Source organism: Anabrus simplex, chromosome 4 (genome assembly GCF_040414725.1).
Source record: "Anabrus simplex isolate iqAnaSimp1 chromosome 4, ASM4041472v1, whole genome shotgun sequence".
NCBI classification, from domain to species: domain Eukaryota; kingdom Metazoa; phylum Arthropoda; class Insecta; order Orthoptera; family Tettigoniidae; genus Anabrus; species Anabrus simplex.
In genome coordinates this window covers 12,908,961-12,928,005 of record NC_090268.1, presented here as the reverse complement: position 1 = coordinate 12,928,005, position 19,045 = coordinate 12,908,961, and the positions used below count along the sequence as shown (strand labels likewise).

The 19,045-nt window shown below is 42.5% G+C and overlaps 1 protein-coding gene across 1 annotated transcript in view; it reads left to right on the top strand.

Annotated features, from left to right (window-relative positions):
• LOC136872119 (uncharacterized) overlaps nt 1–19,045 on the top strand; it is a 665,288-nt gene that overhangs the window by 481,567 nt on the left and 164,676 nt on the right. The gene's annotated exons all lie outside the window — the stretch shown is intronic.

The window sequence follows — 19,045 nt, the reverse complement described above, 5'->3', positions numbered from 1 at the left end:
CTATGGGTGGTACCATAATGTGTGATACGCCGTGGGTTTGTGTTATCTGTGGGTGGTACCATAATGTGTGATACCCCGTGGGTTTGTGTTATCTATGGTTGGTACCATAATGTGTGATACGCCGTGGGCTTGTGTTATCTATGGGTGGTACCATAATGTGTGATACGCCGTGGGTTTGTGTTATCTATGGGTGGTACCATAATGTGTGATACGCCGTGGGTTTGTGTTATCTATGGGTGGTACCATAATGTGTGATACGCCGTGGGTTTGCATTACCTACGATTACTGCCACCAGGAGAGCGGCACGAGGAGCAGATGTGCCCTGTGAGTAGTTCCACTATGTGAGGAACACCACGGGAAAAACGGCGCCCCGTGAGGAACACTATGGCTCTACGTTGCTGGCTAGTGGTGGCCTAATGTGAGGGACACCCTCGGTCTGTCTTGCCTGCGAATGGTGCCATTGTGTGTGACATACCACGCGTCTCCATTACCTGTGATTGGTACCGCCATGCTACTTGAACACGTTACCTCTGATTAGTGCTACTATAGGATGAACACCATGGTTCTATTTTACCAGTGATTAATAGAATTATGAGCGGCCGGTAACCTGGATTTTGGACCCTTCGTTAAGAAGCATCATCTCAGAAAAGAAGGTATTGTGAATTGGATCAACTGATTGTTTTGTAATCATGGTCATTTTTACATCATCATTCGTTTTATAAAGAATGAACGTCTACCTGTTCATGAGGATATCAGACAGAAATGCATACGCCTGAATTCTCGCCAGCCTGCTTGGAAGACAGCCGTGAAGATAACATCTAGCGAATTCAACCCCACCTCTAAATGGTTAACAGAGTGGTATTTATCCCCACCTCGGGCAATAGTGGATATTAATAATTCATCCACAAAGCTGGCAGGCTTTGATCTGCCACGTTGCGCCTGGAGTAGACTAAACCGCATGAGATGTGGAGTAGGTAGAACAGCATCTACTTTACACACCTGGGGCTGGTCAGTTTCTCCATACTGTGATTGTGAGGAGGTTCGACAAACAATGAAACATGTAGTGCAGAAATGTCCACTCCGTGCTTTCACTGGCACCATGGAAGACCTCAACTCAGCAACACCCGAAGCAGTGAAGTGTGTGGCGGGTTTGGACATTCACATTTAGTGACATGTACATCACTCGCACTCAGTGTGTATATATGAACTGTCAGAGTTGATAGGTGGATAGCGATGTAAATATATTGTGTTTCCTTCTTGTACTTTCAAACTTTGTAAATTGCTTTCTTTGACTGTATTGAACCCATAATTCTACGGTGAGAAAAATATTTTTTTCTCAATATTTATTTGATATCAAGAAACTACTTTTATGTTTGAGGGCAGCCATGTTGCGCTCCTAAGAGCCCCGATGTCGCGTGGGAAGGATCTCACGGCAAGCTCGTGAAATACCGGGACACCTCGGTGGAACTCGAGTGCCCGACAATTCTTTAAATTCATGGAATTCTATACAACGAGGGATTTTGGCAACACAGTAAATAAAGAAATAAATAAGTAAAATTATTCGTAAACCCTACGTGAAGACAGAGCCCCCAGGGAAAAACATAAATGCAGTTAAGCCTAAGTACATGTTAGCATCAGATCAGTGAACCAGCTACACGTGCCAAGGTCAGGGGATGAAGAAAACGCGCGAAACGCACGGGCAGAAATAATTTATTTCCCCTGTTGTGAGTGTAGTAAAATTATAAGACTAACATCTAAAATAAGTGCAAGCCTGTCCGGAGTTCTGGGACAAGTCTCATCAAAATCGGCCTATTAGACGCAAAATTAGTAGATAACACAATCAAGCCTCATAGTGGGGATAGCGTCCCTCCTGAGATTATAAAAGAAACCCCCCACCGTAAATTTTCAGTGTCGATCTGGAACTTGAAGCCGCGGGAGCTAGTGCCCGTCGTCATTGGAAATTCGCGCCAGATTGATCGACAAATAATTAAATACATGTCCGTGGCTAAGGTCCACATACTCGGGTAAGAAGAGAAAGTGATTGGAAAGGTTCTGAACGTTTGCCGACGAACTCGGAAAGTGTAGGCTGGTTGAAATATACACAGCAGGTTTTATTTATATCATCTCATGTACGCTTGAAAGTGAAGAGGGTTTGGGGAAGCTATTCAGAGTAGTTCTGCTCCCTTTATCTGTTGAACACCTGTTTTATTGGAGTAACGGAGAGAGACTCTGGGAACGAGTCAGACAGTTGTAGTCGACTGCAGAACGAGGGAAGTCGTGGTGCAAATTACAGAGAAAGTGTCTGATTTATGTGGTAATTTTAATATCGTGTGTGAGAAGGGTAGTGTTTGTATGAGTGAGATTTTGGAAATGAAAATGTTATCTGTGAAAATGTACGGCTAAGCACGAGGCCTGCTGGTGACGACGTGACCAGAATGCTGGGAATGGTACCATGTGCAGGTCTGTCTATATTTATATTATGTTGTAGTTAGTTTAAATTGTTCTGTCCCAACAAATTTTTCAAGATGATTGTCGGGTTGATATTCGTAATTATCAGGCGAAAGGTGTTGTAATTTTGGGTCAGCGTGTGAAAATTTCAGTGTGTAAATTTCACGTCAAGAACGGTAAAATGCGACGTTTAAATTTTGGTGTTAAATGTTCGAGGAGATAGTGTCCAAAGCGTGGAATTTTGGAAAGTTATAAGTGTAAATTAGTCGTGGCGAATATCTAAATTTCAAATATCAGTTGAATTCAAAAATGTTTGTCGATAATAATAATAATAATAATAATAATAATAATAATAATAATAATAATAATAATAATAATAATAATGTCTTCCGCGGGATAAGGAAATTTTCCTATGTTAAAATTGCATTTAACCAGTATATTTATTTTTTACAAGGATCGTAGGCATATTTAGATAATTTCAGTAAAATTTGATAGAGTTACAGTCATTAATGGGAAGGAAATTTTGAGACATCGTGTATATCAATGATACGAAAAGTCGCTGTGTGCTCTTGGATTCTCGAGGTCTGAAAGTCGTAATAATAGTAAAGTAAGAGATGTATTTAATAATGGTTGTTTTCACCAGCGGATTGAATTATGAAAAAGGGTCTTGGAAATATAAGAGAAAGGGATTGAGAGCGACGAATTTATATGTATGTGGAGATGAGAGAGCTGGATGAAATGAAGCTTGGATTTTAAGTGATACCGTTGGAATAAAGCGAGGAGAAGGAGTTTGAGACAAGCTATATTTTTGCAGAGGAAGTATTTAGGAAACAGGCTGTGTTGAGGCAGGCTGTAGTGTTTTCCGCAATCAATCCGAATTTGAGACGACTACTGTGTGAAGCACCGTAAATTTATAGAAAGATCCCAAGTGAAAACGACTCTAGTAAAAGGTTAAAATCTTGGTAGTAAACGTCCAGTGATTTTGTTACGTAAAGCCTGTATGAATATTAAAATGATGCGACCTCAAGGATAAAAGAGCACTTTGGACACACGGTTGGTGTTGTATTGAATTTGTTCACTGGATATGTCATTGATATAAATAGGTGGAAGTGACGATAGGCGATTTGTGAGTTTCGAATGCGGTAGTGATGATTATTATTTTGTAGACATCCACTAAATGGTAGACGTGTGTTGGGAATTTTCATTTGCTTCCCTAAAACTTCAATGCACAGGCTGAGATTGTGTTCGAGGTGGAGAATCGTTCGTCACGTATATATAATTTTGAGTTCACGTATTGCAATGAGGTAGAGACTTACTGTATTTTTCGACTTGCATTCATTTGATAGTAAGAGACGTTGGTTCCGTCGTGCGTTATTTGTCTGACCAGATTTAGTATTAAATGTCGGAGTTGTTTGAAATTGCTAGTTCGCCTGATATGTTAAGGGATGCGTGGTACGACCCATTTTGACGCCCGACGATAGATTTAGGACGTCACATGTTATCCTTGGTGTCACTGATGATGAGACGTCCTAGTTCACGCCCGACGATAGAATTTGGAAGGTATCATGTACATAGTGATTAGCGTTAGGATGTACAGATTTCAAGTGAGCCCGACAATAGGTCTGGGATGGCAGCTGTACACACTCAAGTCTCAGTTTAGATGTTTCTTTTGTTTTTTTGTTGAAGTGGCCTGGACGAAGGTGGCATCTACAGTAAAATATAAATTATGAAGAGGGTCTGTGCGTATCCTTGAGATAACGGGACCGCTATCAGTGAATGAGGGTTGCCCAAATCTTGGACCTCTACCTGATGGAGATTTAATATTTTTACTGTGATTCTCCGCGCGCGTTGAGCTGTAATGACTTCGAGATGTTAATTTATTTTTACGGACTTAATTGTTTTCTCGTTTTGACGTCCGTTTCGTTTGATAGTGTGCATATTGACACTCAGCGTATTAGTGTGAGACTTGAGTTGCGAATGCGGTTTCGATTCGTCAGCCAGTAACACTATTTTATTTTCAACCCTTGTTGTATTTTCATTTTATTCATCGTTAGATTTAATTAAGTAATCACTTTACAAGTAGTGTGTTGGGACAGACAGTAAATAGATAGATCTGTACGGGTAGCATTGTTTTTCAAGGGAAAGAATTCCTTAAAGTTGTAGTAAATTTTAGCGTGGACTGGTAATTTTATTAAGCATAACAAACCCATTTCTAACCTGAAAATCGGTTCGATAATAATACTTTTCAAGTGACTTTCCACTTTTTAATTAACTTCAGTGTTTGGCATTTCTTCTAAATGCATGATTAGTAAGTGTTTCCTGCATTTCGCAGTTTTGTTCCTTTAGAACGACATAACGTAAGATCCTCACGGATCATGTTGTTGTTGGTTCCTTCCGAACAGCTGTTTTGGGTGATGCACATTTAGCATCGGGATTACCTTATCACTTAAGGGTGTCATGAATGACAAATACATGGTGGAATTTTATTTCAATTGTAAATGATGCTGTTAATTCGTAGTGAACACCATGCTTTCACATAATATTTCGCAACCTATCCAAAGCAACTGATAGTCAGTTTGGTTCGATTAAGGGTCCATTCGGCGGGTGTTCCGTATCCGTGAAGGGTATTCGACTGGTGGATAACCTTAATTGAGAGAAAATCAGGCGTTCTACTTGTTGAAAGTCAGATTTTCCACGGATCGTGTGGATTAACTCTCAGTTCTCGTTTGGAATAATAGGTGCCCGGTTTTCAGGTCTTCCCTTTTTCAATTTTTCAGTTTCGCTGTCCACTAATATAGTAACTTCTCCGAAGCAATTCTTCGATATTGTAAGAAACAAATCAACGTTATGTAATGTGACTGTGTTTGAAATATTCAAAAATCAATAATTTATAATTTTTTAATTTCAAGAATGCCTATTAAATTAATAATGTTATCGTGCTATTTTCTATTTAATAAAAGTTAGTAAGCACATTTTTGCTCCTCATTTCAAGTAGTTAGGCTCTCTTCTGAACCCCATCGTTTGGTTAAGATCGTGACCGAATTTATTCCCGCAACGACCCATGATTTAAGAGTTCTAGATTGTTCTACTGTAGCAGCCGTGGCCGACCAACGATGGAATGGTAAGTTCAAGGGTTCAGTAAAGATATGATAATTTGTATTTACTTTGTACTCATCTTTCACTGGTTGTGTAAATAGTTTATAGGTTGTCATTATTCATCATACGACAAATAAATAAATAAATAAATAAATAATTCGTTTTATATTTTTTTCATTGGATACATTTTGAAGTTATAATAATCGTTTCATTTCGTTGCACCTCACCCCATTTGGGGCTGATGACATCATTACCACGGAAGACATCCGCCTGTAAATCAGGGTCTCATCCACATGAGCGACACAGTTCACGGGTGTAGGTAAAGCAGTACAAAAAGTTGCCAAAGTAACACGAATTTCTGACGCGACCTATGGCTGAGTTATTATTTAATTTTGTTGGATAAACACCAAATGTGTTACCGGCGATCGTTTACACGCAAGCCATGGAGCGGTGAATGAACTTGATTCTCCCCTTCAAAAATCCGACAACCTCTTTCGGGTTCGCACACAGGATCCTGTGATCCAGTGTCCGCACGATACACGTGGAATGACTGTGATGAGCACTACGGCTAGGATTTCAATACCCTGTAAAATACTAAAAAATGCACGATAGAAATTTAATTATGGCCTATAAATCTAAAACAATCCGTATACAATATATAAAATACCTCAAAACTGTATTTTACCCTGTAACATTGGTTTCTAAAGCATATTCAAAGTTACATCATATCTATAGCCTCCGATGACCATCGTGTGCGTGTTTGAAGGCGTCGAGGGCAGATAACAGAATCTTTTAATATTGTGAAAAGACACACAGGCGTAATTCCCGGCATCATGGTGTATATGCGTTCAGGTCACCCCTAATAGTACTTCGACAGAATTTGACGGCACCGTCCGCACGTCCTACCTGTAGCCTGGGACAGTGTTCCAACAAGACAACACACGTCCCCACACAGCACGTGCGTCTATGGATTGCGTACAGCATGTTCAGGTCCTCCCGTGACCAGCAAGATCCCGGGACCCCTCCACCCATTGAACACGTTTGGGATGACATCGGAAGGGGACTCCGTCCCAGTCCCAACCTGCAGGCTCTGGAGGTACAGCTGCAACAACTGTGGACGAACCTGCCTCAGGAGAGGATCCGAATGTTGTTTGACACCATTCCGAACCGCATAAGGCCATGCATGCATTGCGTCCAGGTTTGGGGGTGCGACACTCTACTGACTTGGCGCCAACATTCCACCTGTAACTGCCAACGCCCTTGTCCCTTTCATCTCATATTGTAATCAGTTCAATGAAGGCACATGGTCATTCATCATTGTACTTTCATTCACTTTAAACCACTCTTTTTGGGTATATATCATTCAAGTGAGAAGAAAAACAACACGTTAAAATACAAAAAAAGAATTAAAATAGAGCCAACTGAATAAAAGCGTAGTTAAAAAAAACAATATTAATTATTCTTTTAAACACGACAAAACAGCTTACTGTTCCTCATGAAACAGATGACGAAGTCTGCTAACTGCTCGTCACCACGTACGATGAGGGAAATGGCATTCGGGTGTTGCAGACTCGACCACGTCCACACGCTCCGTAAGAATGTGTACCACGGCTTTCACTCTTCATTACGTAGGAGTGCGTTGCTTTGCCATGACCGATCTGAAGACGACGTAATATAACTGTTCCTCTCCGAGAAGCTCAGAGAGAAGTGTTTGGTACCTTCGTAGTTCCTTTTATCGCTCTCAGCTTGTTTGGCAGATAGGTTTCCCCCTGTGGGTGGGGGACGCAGACGAAAAATACACCCACGTTATTCCCTGCCAGTCGTAAGAAGCGACTAAAAGGGGCGACCAATGGACGATAGAACCATGAAACTAGTTGTGATGAGTACCATCAAGCGGGGAAAGGCATGGGTCGCTTCACTTGCGAGTAGTACAACTATGTTAGGTTCACAATAGGTTTGTGATTAGTAGTAGCAGAGAACGGTTCACCGTGGGTTTCCAGTACCTGTGATTTGTACCACTATATGGGGAATATCACCACAAACCTACTACGCTGGCGTAGCAGGGGGAGATGTGATACTCCCACGTGGCGCGTCCCGGGTGGCGGATATGTGGGAGGGGGGATCCTAACCGGCTTGCCGGCGGACTTGAGGAATATAAAATACCTCTCGCGGACCAAACACAGTAACCCCTGCGGGTGGGGGACGCACATGTAGAATACACCCGCAGTATCCCCTGCCAGTCGTAAGAGGCGACTACAGGGGCCCCCAGGGGCTCTCAACCTGGGAGTGTGGACTGGCGAACACGGGGCCCTTAGCTGTGTCTTGGCATTACTTGTGCCAGGCTCCTCACTTTCGTCTATCCTGTCCGACCTCCCTTGGTCAACTCTTGTTCTTTTCTGACCCCGACAGTATTAGAGCATTAGATGCCTATGGAGTATTACATTTTCACACCCTTCGTGGCCCTTGCCTTTCATCGTCCGTTACATCATTATTCGAAGTGAAGGATCACTTCTTCTTCTTTTCTCTCTCTCTCTCTCTCTCTCTCTCTCTCTCTCTCTCTCTCTACACCCTGTGGGTGGGGGACGCAGACGAAAAATACACCCATGGTATCCCCTGCCTGTCGCGAGAGGCGACTAAAAGGGGCGACCAAGGGATGATTGAATTAGAACCATGAAACTATTTTTGATTCGTACCATCACGGGGGTAACACCAATGGGTTGTCTGTACTTGCGAGTAGTACCACTATATTAGGTGATTAGTAGCAGAAAGTGTGGGTTCTGCTGTAGGTTTCTAGTACCCGCGCGTCGTACCCATGTGAGCAACACCGCGGGTCTGGGCGTTGTCTGTGAGTTGTACCTCTATATGAGCGACACCGTGGGTCTGCGTTGCCTGTGATTAGTACCCACTATGTGAGGAACACCACGGGAATACTGGTACCCGTGACTAGTACACCTAGGTGAGGAACTTCATCGGTTTGCGTTGGCTAAATGGCGCCATTTTGTGAGAAACACCATAGGTCTGCGTTACCTGTACCAAGTACAATACTTGTGAGTAGTACCGTCTTGTGTGGAACACCGTGAGTCTTCGCTACTTTTGATTAGTACCCCAACATGACAAATACCATAGTTCTACTTTACTCGGGACATGTACCATTCTGAGGGGCCTTAGACGTGGATTTTGGACCCATTTAGACACCAAGCATTCTCGATTCAGGATTGTGCTTTATAAGTTGTCCCTCAGTCAGTAGTACTATTATTTCTGTTATTTTTGAGTTGGATCAACTGGTTTTTTTTGGGGTTCATGACCATCCATTCATTCTTCATGACATTTTTTTTATTTTGGTCAGTGTGTGATTTTGAACTTTTTGTTGTCATTTCATTTCGAACGATTAGGGGCCGATGACCTCGATGTCAGGAACCTTTAAACAACAAGCATCATCATCATTATCATCATCATCATCATCATCATCATCATCATCATCATCATCATCGAACACCATCGGATAGTACGAGTCCTTGTGGTTAGTACACCTATGCGAGGTGCACCATGGGTTTGGGTTGCCTACGAGTGGCGCCATTATGTGAGATACACCGTAGGTCTCTGTTACCTGCACGATGTACAATACTTGCGAGTAGTACCCTCATGTGTGGAATACTGTGAGTTTACGTTACCTTTCATTAATATCGCGACTTGAGAAATACCATAGTTCTACTTTACTAGAGATAATTATTGTTATGAAGGACCATTTACTTGGATATTGAACCCCTTTAGACAAAGGGCATAATCGATTCATGATTGTGCTTTGGAAGCAGTCCCTTGGCCAATAATATTGTTTCTGGGAAGTAAAGCATTTCGGGTCGGATTCACTGATAATTTTTATTCCATATTCGTCCATTCATTCTACATCATCACGTTCTGAATTATGGTCAGTGGACGAATTTTGTACTTTAGGTTGTCATTGCATTTCGTCTCATTTCGTACCATTAGGGACCGATGACCTAGATGTTAGGCCCCTTTAAACAACAAGCATCATCATCCCACCATTCCATCTCCCAATGCTACATATCCAAATGTCTCTGCTGAGAGCGAATTTTACTGGCTGAAACCTTGTATGGCTTCGGGAGCAAAGTAATAGCCTCCTTGGCTGCCTTATCTGCTAACTGGTTTCCCTCTACGCACGTGTTATTTGGGATCCACAAGAACGTGATTTTGGTGCCAGCATCCCAAGACCCGGCCAGCAGGTCCTGGTTCCGCTACATCAGAGAGTGCCGAGGGAAATATACACCAATAGACTGTAGCGAGCTCAAGGAGTCCGTACACAACAGAAAGTGCCGGCGCTCATCGGACAGCGTGCTAGCATTACTGCAGTCTTTAGGTAGAGGGAGAAGATACCTGTTATTGTCGACAATAAACGCACAGTCTACTGTCGCTTCTGCCCTCGATCCATCCGTGAACACAACGACTAAACCTGGATACCGGCCAAAAACGGATAGGAAGATGCTCCGATAAATGAAACGGTACGTGTTCTCCCTTGGGCCCATGTGTGGATGTAGAATTATTACATGTTATTGTATTATCCATGGAGGTATTATGTTAGATCCGTCTGCCAAGACAGAGAACTGAATGTTTATCAAACAATCTGTGACTCATGTAGAATACACCCGTGGTATCTCCTGCCTGTCGTAAGAGGCGACTAACAGGGTCCCAAGGGGCTCTCAACTTGGGAGTGTGGATTCACGACTACGCTACGCTGGCGTAGCAGGGGGAGAGGTGATACTCCCACGTGGCGCGTCCCCAGGTGGCGGATAGGGGGGTCCTAACTGGCTTGCCGGCGGACTTGAGGGAAATAAAAGTACCTCTCGCGGACCAAACACACTACCCCCTGCGGGTGGGGGACGCAGACGAATAATACACCCACGGTATCCCCTGCCTGTCGTGAGAGGCGACTAAAAGGGGCGACCAAGGGATGATTGAATTAGAACCATGAAACTACTTTTGATTCGTACCATCACGCGGGGAACACCATAGATTTCCTGTACTTGCGAGTAGTACCACTATATTAGGTACAAAATAGGTTTATGATTATTAGCAGCAAAGGGTAGGTTCTCCTGTGGGTTTCCAGTACCCCTGCGTCGTACAGATGTGAGCAACACTGCGGGTCTGGGCGTTGCCTGTGAGTTGTACCACTATATGAGCGACACCGTGTGTCTGCGTTGCCTGTGATTAGTACCCACTATGTGAGGAACAATACGGGAATACCGGCACCCGTGACCAGTACACCTAGGTGAGGAGCCTCATCGGTTTGCGTTGGCTATGAGTGGCGCCATTGTGTGCGAAACACCATAGGTCTGTGTTACCTGTACCAAGTACAATACGTGTGAGTAGTACCATCTTCTGTGGAACACCGTGAGTCTTCGATTAGTACCCCAACATGACAAATGCCATGCTTCTACTTTACTCGGGACATGTACCATTCTGAGGGGCCTTAGACCTGGATTTTGGAGCCCTTTAGACATCAAGCATCCTCGATTCAGGATTGTTTTTTATAAGTCGTCCCTTGGTCAGTAATACTATTATTTATGACCTTTTTGAGTTGGATCCACTGTATTTCTTTCTTTGGATTCATATCCATCCATTCATTCTTCATGACATTTTTTTGTTTTGGTCAGTGGATGATTTTGAACATTTTGTTGTCATTTCATTTCGTACCATCAGGGGCCGATGACCTCGATGTTAGGCCCCTTTCAACAGCAAGCATCATCAGCATCATCACAAACCGTGACTATTATCCCAGTGTATTCCAACCGGCCACGTTGCTCGAGGATAAGCAGCGTCCAGCCGACGGTTTCCATTGTGGAATACGCAGGGAATAATAAACACTATTTATAGATTTTGAAAGGAAAATGACTACAGATTATCTGTCAACACAGGCTTGTACATTCAGAAGCTCCCTTGCACGTCTTGTACTGATACTGGAGAAGCATGCTAACGAGCTTGATAGCTGCAGTCACTTACATGCGCCAGTATCCAGTATTCGCGAGATAGAAGGTTCAAAACTCAGTTTCGGCAGCCCTGGAGGTGTTTTTCCGTGGTTTCCCATTTTCACACCAGCCAAATTCTAGGGCTGTACCGTAATTAAAACCACGGTCGCTTCCCTCCCACTCCTAGCCCCTTCCTGTTCCATCGTTGCCATAAGACCTGTCGGTGTCGGTGCGACGTAAAGCCAATTGTATAAAAAGAGAACCATACTTATAGTTAACTACGTCATTTGCTTCCAAGTCTTCTGGTAGTCCTCGAAGAGAAAATTTCTCACCCGACAGAACACCTGCATTTATTTTTTTAAATACTTTTTTTCGAAATGAGCCATGCTTCCTCGCTATATACTTTTCCACATTCCTATTCATAATATCTAAATCACTTGCCAATTTTTCCACTAAGTCGCTGTGCTCCACTAATAACTCCAGATGTCTTTACGCAGGTAGGTATCCAAAATTTGACCTTACGTACAAACGTTTACCTGAAAGTTCACAGTAGATTACACATCTGGTTACAACGGGGGAAAGGAGGCTGTGGAACTTAGCGGCCCCGGACTTGAATGTTGCAACTCGAGAAGGTGCCTTCAGCGTGCATCCTATTCGGGAAAATGACTCCGTGACATCACATGCACCATGTCCGAGTAAAGAGCTTGGGGAGAATTAGCAGCCTCTACCGCACTGTCAATGAACAACAACACTAAAATGTCATGTTGAATGCCACTGTGGTATATTAAACACTTGTTAATTTTACTTTCTCCGGCTATTCACAATTGATTACGAATTGTCCTCCTGAACCACCACCTTCTACTACGTCAGCCACAACATTTGCTACATAATGGCCTGAAAAATTCGCACATACCCAGACATTCTCCCTGACACTTTTTGCCTAATTTCCTCCATTGTTCTTATGTAACACGATAAAATCCAGTCATTCCACCGGGTCGGGAAGAGAATGACTGAAGCCCTCATCTAGCGGCGAGGATAGGAATTGTGCAGGCTACCGCAGCCTGTCCCACTCCTCTGGGCCGATGATTAATGACTGACAGATGAAATGAAATGATATTGCAGTGTGTTGCTAGAATGAAAGGTGGGCGCCTCCGCTTTGTCCAGCACAAATCTCACCGGAACGCACCGGGGAGAGGGCGGCGGCCGCCTGAGCCACGCAGGCTTGTTTTGGTAGCATCTACTCATGTAATTGAAGAACCTGGTTTAGGCTTTCCAGTATACTTCTCTAGAAACACGCGTAACTTCGGAGTGTTCACTTTATTTAATGGGATATTTGCACAAATGAACGTTTCACAGAGTTCTTCAAAAGAAAAGTGAAAACCTAAGAAGAGCACAAAGGCGACCTAGGGATGATTGAATTAGAACCATGCGACTACTTGTAATTAGCACCATCACGCGAGGACCTTTACTTGCGAGTAGTACCGCTATGTTAGGTACACAATAGGTTTATGATTAGTAGCAGCAGAGAGTGGGTTCATTGTGGGTTTACAGCACCTGTGATGTCTGGCTCCATGGCTAAATGGTTAGCGTGCTGGCCTTTGGTAACAGGGGTCCCGGGTTCGATTCCCGGCAGGGTCGGGAATTTTAACCTTAATTGGTTAATTTCTCTCGCACGGAGGCTGGGTGTGTGATTCGTCTTCATCATCATTTCATCCTCGTCACGACGCGCAGGTCGCCTACGGGAGTTACATCAAAAGACCTGCATCTGGCGAGCCGAACTTGTCCTTGGACACTCCCGGCACTAAAAGCCATACGCCATTTCATTTCATTTCATCACGTTTTTAATTGTGGTCAATGGCTTAATTGTGTACTTTTAAATTGTCATTACATTTCGTCTGATTTCATATCATTCAGGACGATGACCAAATTGTTAGGCCCCTTTAAACAACAACCATTATCATCATCAAACATAATGAGCTGGTAAAAGCTTATGGTCCATCTACCAAGGAATGCATTTACCTGTTACTTGTGAATGGGTTTCTTAGAACTGGTAACTGTTTGGGCTAGTTCATTGTCGGATCACAGAACGGGAGGAAAGTAATCTGTGCTCAATTTAGTTTCCTGGATCCAAAGTGTAATTTTAATTTTAGTACAGTTATGAACCAAGCAAAGTAACTTACAGTGCTAAGAAATGAAATATAAATATCAAATATGTTCCTTTGCTTATGAAAACACAAAACAAATTCCTAAGATATACTCAAATATGCATAAATATGCAATCAGACTCACAGAAGTTTATTTCAAAATGCAATAAGGCCGTGTGTATGCCACAAATGAGCAAAAAATCAAATAAAATTATGGAACAAATGTGGATCGCTTTTACTCTGAAACAGATTTATCTACAATTGATTTACAATTGGGATTACCTATAGAAGATTCAAAGTCATAAATATTCTTGTTTCGTTTCGGCCAACTAAGGACCACGTCATTTCAACTGTTTCCTTTGAGCTTTAATGTTGGTCCAGTATTCGGTGCTGCTCCTTTCGCTCTTTCGTCCATGCCTTTCCAGTTTTCATCTTCGGCTTTGGTAGGAAACTCTAATGTTCTTGGAGTTTTTTCTTAAGTGGAACACGCTCCTGGATATCTTCAAATGAGATCCCAATCTCCTACAGATCTTACTGTACCTCACTGAACCATGCCCCCTTTGCCTTTTTCTCTTGGAGGAAAGTGAAAATGCTGTTGGTTAACCATGTTGACGTCATTCGGGCCATGTGTCCACAAAAAGTAATCCTCCTTTTTCGCATCACATCAGTTATTTCCTCCACATGCGAGTACAACTCCTGGTTGTGCCCTCTCCTAAACTTGCCGTTGTCTTTGACTGGACCTAAGATTTTTCTCAAAATCTTTCTTTCCTTGGCCTCCAATTTCTCCATCATGCCTTTTTTGTTCATGGCGAGACATTCCGTTGCATATAGAGCCTCTGGCTGGATAACAGTGCAATAGTGTTTGATTTTTGCATTCAGAGATATAGATCTTTTGCTATAGGTCATAAATATTATTATTATCAACTAAGTCAAGCAATGCGCATTATAACTGGTTGTATTCGCTCTACAGACGTGGCCTGGCTGCCTACACTCAGTAATATTCCACCGCCTTGCTTAAGAAGGTCTGAAGCTCTTCTAAAACTGTGGAAGAAGACCAGCCAGGACTCCAACCTCCCCGCTCACCAGGATATTACTCAACCTGCCCCTCCTCGACTTAAGTCTAGATCTCCACCCTGGCGCACTGCACTTACACTGGAAGAATCTGGGTTCTCTATCACGAACGCCTGGTTACACCAATGGCAGCAGTCTTCTGTTCCCAATCAACATCTTGTGACTCTACCTCATGTTCAACCTCCCGGATTCCATCTACCCAGACGTCAATGGAGGACTCTAAACAGGATAAGAGTCAATCAAGGAAGATGCGGCTATACTCTCTATAAATGGGGCTGGCAGAAGTCTTCTGGGTGTGATTGTGAAGCTACCTCACAGACCATCCACCACGTAATTGCCGAGTGTCCACGGAGAGCATTTCAAGGTCCTTTGGAGGACATACACAACGCAACTGAGGAGGCCTTAAAATGGATCAATGGACTTGATTTGGAACTATAGGCTTTTGCTTGTATATATTGTGTATATATTGTATACTTATTTATATAATCTATGTGTGCACATCATACGTATTATTATTTGTTTATTATTTTTCTCGAGATCTACAGTAAACAATACCCTTTTGATCTGATAAATGAGAAAAATAACATTGTACAACCTACAGGCAGATTTAAACTAAAATGATATAAACCACAAATGTTGATAAATGGCCATGCACACTCCTTTCCGGAGATCCAATGGCCATGGCATTACGTCAGTAACGGCTCACATATTTACAACGGCAAAACTGTTAGGGTATTATGGCAAAATTAAATTAAATTAAATACAAACTAAAATGATATTAAGTGCGCCACTGATAGGAGCAAAATTAAAGAAAGTCATAAATATCCCAGCTCTTGTGGTGGCTCCACCTACATTAAAACAATTCCATAAGCTACTGACAAATCTCCACATTCTCTCATTGTATTTTGAAAATTTTGTATAGGCCTACTCCTTGTGGAAGCTATCTAGGGTTATTCATATCTGGCTGTTAATTGAATGTGCTGTGCTAATAATAGCCCGCCCCGTGGTGTAGGGATAGCATGCCTTCCTCTCGCTCGGAGGCCCCGGGTTCGATTCCCGGCCAGGTCAGGGATATTTCTCTTGGCCTGAGGGCTGGTTCGAGGTCCACTCAGCCTACGTGATTAGAATTGAGGAGTTATCTCACGGTGAAATGGCAGCCCCGGTCTCGAAAGCCCAGAATAACGGTGAAGAGGATGCGTCGTGCTGACCACACGACCCCTCGTAATCTGCAGGCCTTCGGGCTGAGCAGGGGTCACTAGGCAGGCCAAGGCCGTTTCAAGGGCGAAAAGTGCCGTGGGGTTTGGATTTTTGTGCTAATGATAAGTCATTGCTTTTACCTCAGATTTAATTCTCAAATAGTATCTTAAGAGCACGAATCGAGTTAATCACCGTTAACTTTAAGACTGCCAAGTGAAGGCAGTGAAGACCCCAAAGCAAGTCTTCATTATTTTCATGTATGTGTATGAAGATAACGTGTTGTCGTCGTCACCGAGCGAGTTGGCTGCGCGGTTCGGCTCACGTAGCTGTGAGCTTGCATTCGGTAGACAGATGGTTCAATCCCCACCGTCCTCAACCTGGAAAATGTTTTTCCGTGGTTTCCCATTTGCACAGCAGGAAAATGCTGGTGCTGCAGGCCGTGGGCGCTTCCTTACCAGGCCCAGCCTTACCCTATCACATCGTTGCCAAAAGAACTGAGATGGTGAGACAGAGAAACACTAGCAAATATAAATTATTACCAGATTAAAAATACAGATATAATTATGCCAACTGGATAAAAGCCACTTAGGCCCATATATATATTACAAAGCCGAGATTTCCGCTAAGGGCATGTGCCTCCGACAGCGAGCAAAGGAGCGTGGATGTCACTAACTCTACTCAGGGACCGTCGCGGTGTGCTGTGATGTTTGGGAGGGAAGTTACTGATTCCCCGCCCTGTGTCGACAGTTTCTTGAGTGTGTCACGCTGTGCTGTGCTGTGCTGTTATGCGTTTATTTCTGGAGTACAGGTCCTGTGTATTTGCTAACTTGAAGCCTTCTTCCCAGTTTAAGTTATTTGACCGCACCTCTATCTCTATGGCTTCCCTCACGAGTCGAGCATGGAAGTCGTTTACAGGCGCGATTTCTTTATCATGTCAGGCTTATTGTGCTGGTTTTTCCGTAATGCTTAATTTTCATTTTTAATTTTAATCATGTCGGTGTTTTTCTACTCCTATTGGCAGTTTGTGTAGAACAAAATACTTGACGCCATGCTTTTTAGTCCATTCTTCTTGGTATATATTTTCAGTATGCCACATCGATCGTTGCTGGAATTTATCTTCCTTTCAGGCCCTGAATTAGGTCTGTGTTCTACCGCGAAATATAAACACGTCAAAACATACAATATTTAACCTGCGCGATGAGGAGCATGTTGTGCAAGTGATCCATATGATACAGGGTAAGAGTGAAAATGTAAAAGTAGCTGATCTGGCAGAACAGGAAGAAGAAGAGTGATAGAAGCAGATAAGATAGAAATGTTTGATAATTCCGAAGATCAAGGTATTGATTTTGATACTGATGATATAACTTACGCAGACTGATGAAAATTTTGCGAGTAAAAAGTGGAATGTTTTGTGTGTAAAAATCCACCACCGAACATTTCATAATAATTTTCGGGTCTCCCAGGGGCTTATATTTTTACATTAAATTATTATCATTATTAAGAAATACATCGCAATTGAGAAGTATCCCGGTGTTAATGATCACTTACAGTCGTGTAATAATAAGTTAAATTAAAACATAACTAACCAACAACAACAAGAGTTCAACAAGCAATTCCATCGAAATAATATATTAAAGAAATGCTACTAGTTTGACCCAGCGGAAAGTTACAAATTCAATGTCCGTCATTTATAAATTTTACTTTTCACTTCACACTATCACTAGGCTTAATCATCATCTTAAATGACTTGATACCAGAAAGGTACCTATCAATGATTGCTGCAGGTAATGGTCCTGTTCACGAGGTAAAACTTGCCCACGTCCGTATGCTGCTTGTGATCATTTCTCGCTAAGTTTGAGGGAGGTTCTATCCTATTCCTAATACTACTCCAGGCAGCCCTCACCGGCGAGCTCTAGATCTTCTAGATTGAAGACTTTCAAAAATTAATGTTATTACTCCTATTCCCGTTTACCAAACGCACCGCTGTTCTTTGAACTTTCTCTAGGGAATTTATTAAACCTACCCTGTACGGATCCCACCAACGGCCGTAGCCGTGTTGAAACACCGGATCCCGTGAGATCTCCGAAGTTAAGCAACACTGGGCGTGGTCAGGAGCTGAATGGGTTTCCATGCGCTGTTGGTGGGGGGTAAGGGAATGGAGGAGCGGAAAGGAACTGGCCACCCTACCGCACGTAAACTCCGGCTCAGGAACACCTCTGCGGAGGTTCGGACCTGCCTTCGGGCATAATAACCCTTACTTTACCTTACCGTACGGATCCCAGCATGCAGATCCAAATTCGAGAATTGGTCTTACCAAACATTTATAAGCTTTACATTTGACACATGAATTAGCTTTCTTGAGATTCCGCATAATAACATGTAACAATCTCCAGGATTTCTTAACTACATTTCCCACTTGCTCTGATCATTTTAAGTCTTTCTAACAGCAACACCCAAGTACTTGCAACTATCAATTCAGCAACACTCCTCCTCGCCCACCCACCCCCACTCCAAATGTTCGTAATCCCTCATTCCTTTTTTTTTTATTACTGAAACACAATTTGTTAGTTTTTCCGCTGCGGATTTTCATTCGATTTTCACACGCCTGTTTCTCAGTCATACCTAAATGCTGCTAAAGCAATGGTTATATGTGCATCTCAAGAAAACCAGACCTCCATGAAAGTATACAACTCAATATGTATGGATTCTGAAGCACTGATACATTACCAAAGGAAACAGAGAAGTAAATATGAAAATTGTTCTTCTGACTTTATGAACTCAAAATGCACTGCATTCTTAATTCTCTTGAAGTATTTTGCTACTTTCGTTGTTTTCTTTTCTCTTTCTATCTTCTTGGAGTCTAGGATGATCCTTCTTGAGAGTCTTGGAGCTCACAAGTTATGTGTGCTGTATTTCACTTCGTGTTACAATCATTAATTCCAAGTTTTTGTGATTTTAGTAAGAGTTATCGACGGTACCTGTTAAAATTTCCCTGAAATTTAGCATTCCATTATTACTATTTTATTAGAAAAATGTATTATTTGTCTTGTAAAAATTATATTTTTGTATCTCTCATTGTTTTCTAGATATTATAAACTTGTAGCAAAT